The sequence below is a fragment of the Notolepis coatsorum genome (genome assembly GCF_963971535.1).
Source record: "Notolepis coatsorum genome assembly, chromosome: 16".
Classification (NCBI taxonomy): domain Eukaryota; kingdom Metazoa; phylum Chordata; class Actinopteri; order Aulopiformes; family Paralepididae; genus Notolepis; species Notolepis coatsorum.
Genome location: NC_140180.1, coordinates 34072169 through 34083245, shown reverse-complemented (window position 1 = coordinate 34083245; position 11077 = coordinate 34072169).

Sequence of the window (11077 nt, the reverse complement as noted above, 5' to 3'; positions counted from 1 at the left end):
ATTTCACCTCAAAATACAGTTAATTATCATGTTACTCAACATCAAATCACAACACATTTAATTTTTTTTTGTGTTGGTTTGTTACAGATGTCTCCATTGAAATAGGTCCATGGGGTGTCTGACTTAGCATGATAAGCATGAGCATTATTGCCAACGACAGCATGTACATCACCAGCATACGGATTATGAATTATAATTTGGAAACCCTCAGATAGAAAACAAATATTTGTTGATGTCTTATTTTGAGACATAACCCACCCTACCGCGGCCTCATTTCTATACCAATAGCTCAAAACACCTTCAATCCCATGATGCTGCTCTTTGCTTTTCATACAGGCCTTTTCATATCCTGGGGACTATCCAGTCAGTGGATGAGTAGCGATGGCGTCTACCCTCGTCCGAATGGCACAGGACCCAGTATGTTTAGTTTTTTTCGTAACACAACTCAACTTCACAACGTTTCCTCTTGTGGTCCAGTTTGACCACAGCTGGCTCTCCGAATGGCATCTTTCCTCTGTGTAGCCACAGTATAGACAAATTGTGAGCAAAGATTTCGGCAGCATGTCATCTGATAATGCGACAAAGGCCTCTATTCACTGGCTATCTGGGATTGTGAATACTCAAAGAGCTTTTATCCGACATAAATCTAGAGGTGAGAGTGTACAGTAGCTAGAGGAGATAACAATCACTCCCTTGGCAGTTGACCGATATATTCTATGAGTCATAACAGATTTCTCTCTTTTTCTGTCCGTCTGTCACCCTCTCCATGCATCCTACCCCATTTTCTCACACTTCTGCATACTCCTCTATCTCTCTCTCTCTCCCCAATCTCTCACTTCATATTCTATCCTGCATCCTCGGCTATAATTCCTCTCCATCTCCTAACAGAATGTTGCACAGAAATACGTTGTGCTCCCCCCCCCACCCTACACATTTCCTGCAGACTGTCAGATGAATAAGGTGTGTGTGCATTGTGCAATGCATTCTAGACGAGGAGAATACAAAATATGCACGCCCACTCTGCTCCTAGTGGTGGCTCACAGGCATGGCACTTGGTGTAAAACCAGCTCAATCTACTGTATGCGAGAGTTGTGTCCAGTGAGAGAACCTGGAAAGCTGCAGTGCTTTGATATCATCATCAACAACAACAACAAAAGAGTCGCGTGGAGATGGAAAGTAATTAGCAAACAAAGCAATAATCTCATTATATCAGATTAAAAAAAAATTAAGAAATCTCATTGACAAGTGAAACCCTAGCCTGTGATTCTAACTCCTCAGCAGAGACATAATGCACATGGTTGGCGGGCAGGTTCTATAACTACTACATTTCCTTCACACAATGACTCCTCACTCCTATAATCCCAACAGACAAGTTTTGTGGAAAGCTATCATCTGGGGAGGTTTCCACACGCTGAACCCTCAGGAGACTGTCTCTATTTTGCCCAAGTTGTTTGAGGATTTAGATAACAACGTGGCCCCTGTGCAATCAACCAATGAAAAGCCACTTGTGAAATTGGCCTGCCTCTATCTCCTCTGGAAAGGTTTTCTGGCCCCCAGGCACTGATCACATCATGTGATTCCTTTCTGTAACAGGGAAGCCTTCCCCGGGTCTGTGCTGGATGGTGTTGGGAGACACTTTCTTTACCCAGCTATTATCACCCTTAAAAAAGCACAATCCAAGCATCGAAATGTACTATTTCTGGTCTGAAGACCGCTCTGGAGAATAGCTATTTCCAGTGGCAAACAAATAAATAGAAAAAGAGAGGAACATTTACCCTTAGAGCAAGAACGAAGACACAGTGAAACAGGAGACTGTGAGAAGCTTAAGAGATAATGAAAGCAACATTGTGGGAATAAGCAGTTTCAAGCTCGGTCTTTTACATTAGCATCTGACGTGGGTGCTCTTGGAAAGTGGCAAAAAAAAAACAACAACATCCATTTTAGCTAGAAATGGTATCACTACCCTCATGCGTGACCTTTATTCTGTATAGTTGCTGTTGACAAGATGGAGAATAAATTCACTGTTATTTCACTGTACAACCCAAGCCAGTAGATCAACAGAAATACATGCCCTGTATGCTTTAGTGCCATCACACTAAAGCACAATGTCAGGACCTTCCACGTAATCCCAGGAGACAACAAGACAACTCTTGAAATAAAGGGGAAGCAGTGAAAAGGTTGCAGTATATAGAGTATATGCACAGAGTACAAACACGAGAGCATGAAAGGGTTAACGTATAGTGCACACTGCACAGAGTCCAAACATGAGAGCACAAAAAGGTTAGCGTTTAGTGCATACTGCACGCTACACAAAGTACAAACACGAGAGCGCAAAAGGGTTAACGTATAGTGCATACTGCACACTGCAATGAGTGCAAACACGAGAGCACAAAATGGTTAACGTATAGTGCATACAACACGCTGCACAGAGTACAAACAAGAGAGTGAAAGGATTAACCTATAGTACTACATTGAGTACAAATATAATCACATGAAAGGGTTAACACAGAACAATATATAAAGTTTGGCCTTTGATGCTTTAATTTCCCAGATAACTCCTAACTGTGGATCCTCATAAGAGTAATTGTCAGGGAAAGTTATTAAATCATCATTTCATTTTAATGAGGCTTATCTTCTAATGACACTACCCTGAAGGAAAATTGTAATTAACTTGCAGGTTACTGCATAGCCAGAGTCACAATTAACCCACCTTTTTCTAAGGTGTGTCTGTGGGTAATCATCAGAGAAGACCGTAATGAGAAGGAGAAGCCTCCCTGAGTTGTGATTGGAGGATCAAGAAAAGAGGGCAGGTTTGAGATAGGTCACTCGAAAGGGATTTCTGTACAGGGTGATGACAGCGAAAATAGCCTGCCAAGGTGCAAAATGACACTGGTCTCATTGTTTGATAAGCTAGTGTTACTCTGGCTCAATGCAACAGTATGCCCATTCAGGATGTGACCTAGATGTGATCAGATAAGTTCAAACAAACCACAATGCTTGATTGATTGATTGATTGAACACTTTATTAACAGATTGCAGAATGGGTACAGTACAGTACAGCTCAATACATACAATTGTTAAGGGGATGCAGACCAGAGAAAGACTTTCGTCTCGTTTATGGGGTCCCCCATTTTCAATTCATCATAATGCTGATGAGGTATCATTATGAATGGAGCTGTTAACTCTGCCAAATTATGATTAGCTAGATGTAGCCAAATACAGATAAAGATATGATGCTGATAATAATAATACTAATAATGATGCTGCTACCGACAATGACAACAATAATAATAATAATAATAATAATAATAATAATAATAATAATAATAATAATAATATCACAGTATAATGGTAATAGATGGCATATGGCAGTGAGCAATGTTCATCAAAATGGTAAGTAATTAGTTGTCTCAAGTACTTTGATAAATTGGAGGCAATAGCTGCAGTTACATGGACAATATTTCCTCAGCCAGATTGAAATCATTCAGATTGGACATTTCAAATCAACCATTTACATGGACACAAAATAAGATGAACCACATTTACATGGCCCAGAGCATGTAATCAGAATATTACTTGTTTTATGTACCCAGAAAGACCCCGCCTACACTTAGCCCCTAGCCTGCTGAGTATTAACACATTGACGACCAGCGTGTCGCGCCGATTTATAGGCCAGAGGACAGAGGTTTGTCAACAAACCGATGTACTTTCTAACAGCTATATATATACTTTATAGTATTGCTATCTGTCCATTCTCATTGTCACTTGAGAGCATAAACCGTGCCTTCATAATGGCTTAAAGAAAATAAAAATCCATCGGTTGGTTGTCATTTTATAGCGCCGTGAATATAAGGTTTATCGCAGTTTTCGCCTAGTTTTTTTTCTGGGGAGCTAGATAATAGGCTAAAGGCTAGTCACGTTATATCAAACGCCATTTCTGCTGTATATATACGAATGAAATAAAACAAACTGCGTAGAATCCGGACTATTACAGAGCATCTATGGATGAAATGGGGGCGGCGGGCGACGCCGATTACTATTATTGATTAGCAATACAGTGTGCGTTCAATCAGCCATTTTCACTGATCGATCACAATGTCCAATCCGGCTGTAATTTGGGGGAATAGTATCCTACCGTCAGGCCATGTGATCGCCGGCAGCATTTCGTCAGTAGTCATCAGAATCTGGTAGATCGATATGTCCATTGGCTAATCATAAATCCCATTATTCCAGGCTGAAATCTGCGTTCGGTAACGGGATCAAAGATGGAGGGTGTTCGTTTGGAACCGAGGCTCATATGAAACGCCCACAGACAGTAAAATATTTTTTTTTTTACAATCGCCCTCAATGATACTGCAGTGGAGCGATGGCGCCCCTAAGCGGATCTGGCCGGTATTGCATGTTTCGAAAATCAAATATGTGGGTAGGTCCTGCAAGTCGATCGCGGACGTTAATAGCGTTATTAATATGGAATAAAACAATAACAACTTGCCACGAGTTAACTCGTGGCTCTGGTCCACAACGCATGGCACCGAAACACGAGTTAACTCGTGGCTGGTCCCTATAGTGTTAAGAAAGAAACACATAAACTCATACTGTGCATCATTTTTAACATTTCAACATTTGAACAACCCATTGTTTTAAGCCTTTCAACCTTGTTCAACCAATGTTCAAGTCGGAGAGAAAATTCAAAATGTTCAAAATGGACCATATTTTTACGGCTTAATTTGTATAACGTGATAGAAGAACAAGTTAAGCTGCCAATAAAGACAACCACGGAAAGGGATATTATTCTGATTATTAGTGGGGTATTAGGGTCTATGTAAACACAGCTAATGAATGGCAGTGTTTAATTCAATTAAACACCACAAACTGCTACATAATCACAGTCACAGTTCAGACTCAGAGTCTTATACCGTAAAACCTTTTAACAGTGAGAGTCAACAGCCTTGCAGTGACAATAGAACTCCAGGTACAAATTGGCCCTCTGGTTGATTCAAAGCTCAATTAGAGATAACAAGTGTTAATTAGAGAATAGAGATACATTTGGTAGATTGATACATTTGGAAGTCAAAGCTCAATTAATCTCTGTTAATTAAATACATTTGGTAGATTGTATAGCTTTTTTTTTTAATATTCCTTCTGATAACCTTTGGTTAGGTGAAACAGTCCAAGGGGTGCCATCAAACCACCAGATCTCAAATCATCCACCAGCAAATCCCTGCAGAAAGTATTTTGCAGGCTGACCCACAGCCATGTTTAATAGTTATTAAAGTCTTGACTTTGAAGAGGAACAGGAGCTTTTATGGAAGGCTGAAAACTTGGTGATTAAATGCCCAGTGGTTAAAATGATAACAGTGAGAATCTACGAGCAGTCATAATGAGGTGTGGGGAAAAGGGGACATACTACTTCATTGAATAGAATAACTAATAGGGGGAAAACAATCTAACAATCAGCAGGGACCAAGTGTTAAATAGGAGAATTGTATATAGGTATATCTTTCTCACTTTAGGGAACCCCACACGACCCATGCAATATCAATATTAATGCACTTTTCTATTGATATTGAAGTGACGCTATTGTGGGTTAACGTAGCACTTCAGCAGATCAGAATGCTCTCCGGGGAAGAGGCGTTGTTCCGTCACTGTGATTAGGACATTCAGAACAGGTACTTAATCTCACATTAACAGGGCCAAGGCGTCTAAAAAGGTGCAAATTGCCCGAAGGACACATTATGGATTCATCTCGCTAATAGCTGTGGAACACAGGGCTCTTTCTATTCCATGGGAATGAAACAAATCTAGGCCCAAACAAGTCGAGAATACATTTTCAATGAGATCTTCATTTATTTCAGGATAAGAAAAATAGTCTGTCTTTATTTATTATACTACAACTCTGTACATACTTCTGATTAGCACTCGCTAGTACTAATTTGTATATTTTGTACCCAGTCCACCTGTACGTTGTACAGTATACTGCTGTTGCACTTTACTGCTACATTTGCACTCTGGTTGGATGCCAAACTTATTTCCGTTGTACTGTACTTGTGCTGTATAATGACAATAAATTAGAATCTAATCTAATAAGAACAATTCTGTCTGTATGCGTACCTAGTTGACTTTATATATTTCATGTGAGGTGTGTTTACTTCCTCTAATCTGCATAAGAATGCAGAATCTGTAGGCGAGGGACAAGATTTTGGTATCAGAAGCGTTCTGGTTTCCGTTAGGTAGGTTTCTGAATAGTATTGATTAGAGGGGTGTAACGGCACGTGTATTCGTCCTGCGACTTCACTGCGATGTCACGGTTAGGTACGTGGAGCCATGCAAAAAATATGTCTCAGGGGGGGACTATAAAACACTAGGTGGAACTAGGGTTGAATAAGTCATAGGGGGGACTATAGACACTACAGTAGGTGGAACTAGGGTTAAATACGTCTCAGGGGGGACTATAGACACTAGGTGGAACTAGGGTTGAATACGTCTCAGGGGGGATTATAGAAACGAGTTGGAACTAGGGTTGAATACGTCTCAGGGGGGGACAATATACACTAGGTGGAACTAGAGTTGAATATGTCATCACATATTCACTAAGTAACTAGTTACTCTAATCTGATTACTTTTTCAGTAAATAGTAATCTAACTTACTTATACTTTTTACAAGCCAGTAATCTGATTACAGTTACTTTTCCAAGTGGCTGTGCGTTACTATTTAGTTACTATCTCATAATGCTGATGATAAGAGAGCCAGGGGTACAGTCATGTTTACGTTTATAGATGAATAGAATGGCTTCAGCATGAAGTTAAATCAATTATCCAGTTAGTTTTATAGTGTAATTTGGCTACTTGAGAGAGAGTGAGAGAGTGAGAGAGAGATTCATGTTACGCAGGAATTACCGGATAATGGAAACCCTGCCCAGTGTATGTATCCAGACAATAGTTCACATTTAGGAGCATAGTTATGCGGGGTAAGGGAGAGGTGGGCTATCGCATCATCGGTTCAGGAGAAGACGCGTATCGCTTGTAAATATGGTGACGCAATGGGGGGCGTCTTCAGAATTGCGCACTCTGGGAGCTGGTATCAGAAAGTACCGTCTTCAGGCTGCCAGAACGCAGTTCCGTGTGACAGAAAGATGCAAACGATCAAATACTTTGCCTAAAACGACCAACATCGTTTTATTCTGGACATGGCCTCAGGCTCCCAGAACGCAGTTCCGTCTGGATGAAACGTGCATACGATAAAATACTTTGGCGGATACACCCAAACTCATCTCCATCTGGACATGACCTGAGTCCGTTGTCTCAGAATGGATTTGGTAGAGAGAGAGACAAAAAAAAATGTTGTCATTCTTATGTTGTGGCAGCAGCAGGGGGGACGATGGCGACTTCGTAACCTAGTCACTTTCAAAGTAAGATAATCAAGTAATCAGTAAAGTAACTAGATTACTTTTTAAAGGAGTAATCAGTAATGAGATTATTTTTACAAGTAATCTGTGGCATCACTGCATAGGGGGCACTATAGACACTACAGTAGGTGGAACTAGGGTTGAATACGTCTCAGGGGGGACTACGACACTAGGTGAAACTAGAATGGAATACGTCTCAGGGGGGACTATAGACACTAGGTGGAACTAGGGTTGAATACGTCTCGACTATACAACACTAGTTGGAGCTAGGGTCAATATCTGTAGAGGCTAACGTTGAATATTAAGCTTGTATTGCCAAATTCAGATGATAAATTAAATGCTGACACTAAAAGCATGATGACAAGCGGGCGGAGCAACTTAACAACTGCACACTCTGCACTGGGCTGTTTCTCCCCATCTCATCGCCTCCCCTTTACTACAGGTGTCCCTGAAACAAAACCATGAATGAATGACAAGTTTGTAACACAGCAGGGTCATGGCTGAATATTTCCATCTTTTTCTTGTTCGCCCCAATAATGTTAACCACTGGAAACACACACATGATACAACTGTCTTCCGTGCCACTTTCCCTCACAGCTGATCTGAGAAAAAAAGACTGCTGGTCTTTAAATCCGAAATATTTATAAATCCTCTGCCATTGTTGAGTTAAATCTTCTCTAGAAGTGAACGTGGAACAGTCTGTTCAAAATAAATTAAAATAAATCTAGCATTATACATTTGGCATTTTTGTTGCTTTTTTCCTGTTGTACCAAACTGTGACCCCAAAACTGAGGCAAGTACCGAACTGACTTCTTTGTACCATTACACCACTAGTACACAGCAATTTCTACAGGAACATGCTTTGGTTGCATGCAGGTAAATAATCTGTTTTGATGCATTGGCCCAAAATGTCGTCTGGACCTAAAACACATACAAAAAGTATCAATGTTTGTGTGTTGTGTAGGGAAATGTTCGACTTGTGTAATAAAACAAACACATTGCTTTCAAAGTTGGATTACACAATTGCCTTTGGAAAAAATTACAGGAGTTGGCGAATCTCCCGGACTGTAAACAATGACTGGCACACGGAAATAGGAGTCTTGGCCTGGATACTGGGGGCGTGACTGCAGGAATCAGAAGCCCAGAAGCTGGCCGCCAGCAGCCAGCAGCTACACCAGAAACTCTGAAAACATGGCCGTTGCCCCCAGACGCTAAATTGTCATCAGTAATTATTTTCTTAAAAAAACGATAACCTAGTCCTTTTCTGTCACAAAGTGTGTGGGCTTTTGAGAGTTCTACTGTCAGTCACCATGTCAACATTCTGACTAAATGGTAAACTAAAAAGCCAAGCCTCCTAGTGTTAACATTTACTGTTAATAGCAGTACTGTAATATAGCAGCATGCAGCTAAGTATATACATCCATTGCAAGCATCTTTCACAGTTGGCACCTCTTCTGCCAGTAATGTGATATGCAGCTCAAAACCATCATTGTTGTCTTATAAGCAGATATTAACATCCCACTTTCAGGTAGGGAGGCAAGCCTGAAACTCATTAACATGACAACCGGCATAAAAGTAATTTCTCCCCATCTGTACTTCGTCTGGCGCTCAGAATGATAAGGGCCTTTTCCCCAAACGTACACACAAGCTAATATAATTCATCTAAACGTGCCACGTGAAGCAGCATTTCCTGGGACAAACACAAGGAGCCATGTTTACATCAATTATGTAAGCTACCTGGGAGAGATTGAGAAAGCTTAGTGGAGAGAACATGAGAAAAACAGGAATTTAATGGATAATAATTGAATGCACACAACACAGATTCATTTGAGACCATTATTCACGTTGGTATAACGTTCATCATAACCAGACACTAAAGTCCTTTCATACAGCAAATCACTCAGTCATTTAGAGCATCTTGTTTTTTTCTTTCTGAGTGGTCTGCCATCTCCATTCGCATGTGAACAATAGTCATCAAGGAGAGCACTTAAGACCACCTCCACACAGTACAGCGTGCTTGCGTTAACGTCATATTAAAAAGGGGAAGTACGGACAATCTAAGGATTCACACGTGTTATTCCCATGATCTAACAGTAATCCAGAAGCGTTAGTGAACAACTCTCTCCCAAATCCCAAAACTAGAGTGTTAAAAAAGATGTGTGATCTGAGTCATCAGGTATCTGAAGTCTATCACCCCCCCATAAGACAATTAAAGGTGGTAAAGGTGACACTGAGAACACCCATGGGTATACGGATACATTGTTTGTTTCAGAACTGAGAACACTTCTACACTACTGGAGAAAAAAGCTAATTTGGGAATAAAAATTAATAATTATATGGGTCCACTAAATCAGTCTCACGTTTTTTGTATTGTGTATGGTGTAGCTCCAGACTTTATACCGGATGGCATCACAAGTTTGAGTCTTACTTCTCTGCCTTTCTGGCATTATATACAATATGTTCACAAATATTGATTGAAGTTTCCTAGGCCATGGAAATAGCATATTGTAATTCTTCATTTAGGTTGGTGTTCCTCTTCCTGTATAGTCATTATAATAGCTTACTGTAGGCCAAGTAATGTGTCCAGTAGACATTGTTTAGAAATGCATTGACACCATGTGTCCCATACTGTACATACGAACCAAGCCTGTGTTATTCTAACATACCTTTTTGAATCAACCAGTTGCAGATTTATCTAATGTTATCACTAGTCAGTGTTATTCCCTGAATTGACGCTATTTGAATTCAAATTGGTTACCAGCTACCATTAGTCATATTGCTCCACCTCCAAGAAATTATGACTGGGTGAAATGATGGATCAAGATGTAATCCTTTCATGCTGGGTTGCTAGGTTACAATGGTGAGACATCAACAACTGCACAAGAGGCCTCTGCCATTTTGGTACAAACCCAACACAGCATTCTCTATTGTAATTACTATTGTGATTTCTATTAAATAATCCAGTTAATGCTCACATCACATATTCCTGTCATAAATGTACGTAATAAGCAGCTTGCTCTCTCATTTCCTTGCTTCCTCCTATATACCATTTGAAGCATTGTTTTTGCATTATGAGGAAAGTAACTCGGACTGATTGAAATGCATGTTGCAGGGCCAGCGAGCAACTTATGTCGGCCTCATGAGGACCATGGTGGGTTCCCTCCTCAGCCATATCCCCCACCTCTGGACAACCTATGTCTGATGTGAGTCAGGAGTCCAATCGCTACTATGACAACACGCAGCACCTTTTGACTTTGAGTACATTCCACTCACATTAACATCGGTGTTGCCGTTGAACCGCTATTATATTAGCTTAGGCCAAGTATTGTGTTGAGAAGGCATTGTTACAAAAATGCATGGGTACACTTTGCATGCGTCACAAAAAGAATAATAATACAAAATAAACCTGTGTTCAGTTACGACATTGTTGCATTCGGCAATCTATCCAAGCTACCAAAACATCCCGTTTCTGAAAGGTTCCATTTTCAACACAGCGACCAGATAAATGGTATTTCATGCACAAAACAACAGACAATCTATCCAGAGATACAATCTTGAAAATGTTTAGAGGGGAGAGACATTATATATTTACTTGGCAAAAAGAGAGACACACAATTCTCCATACCCATGTATCTTCGTGATACCCCAATACTGCTCTGGGATACTTGGCA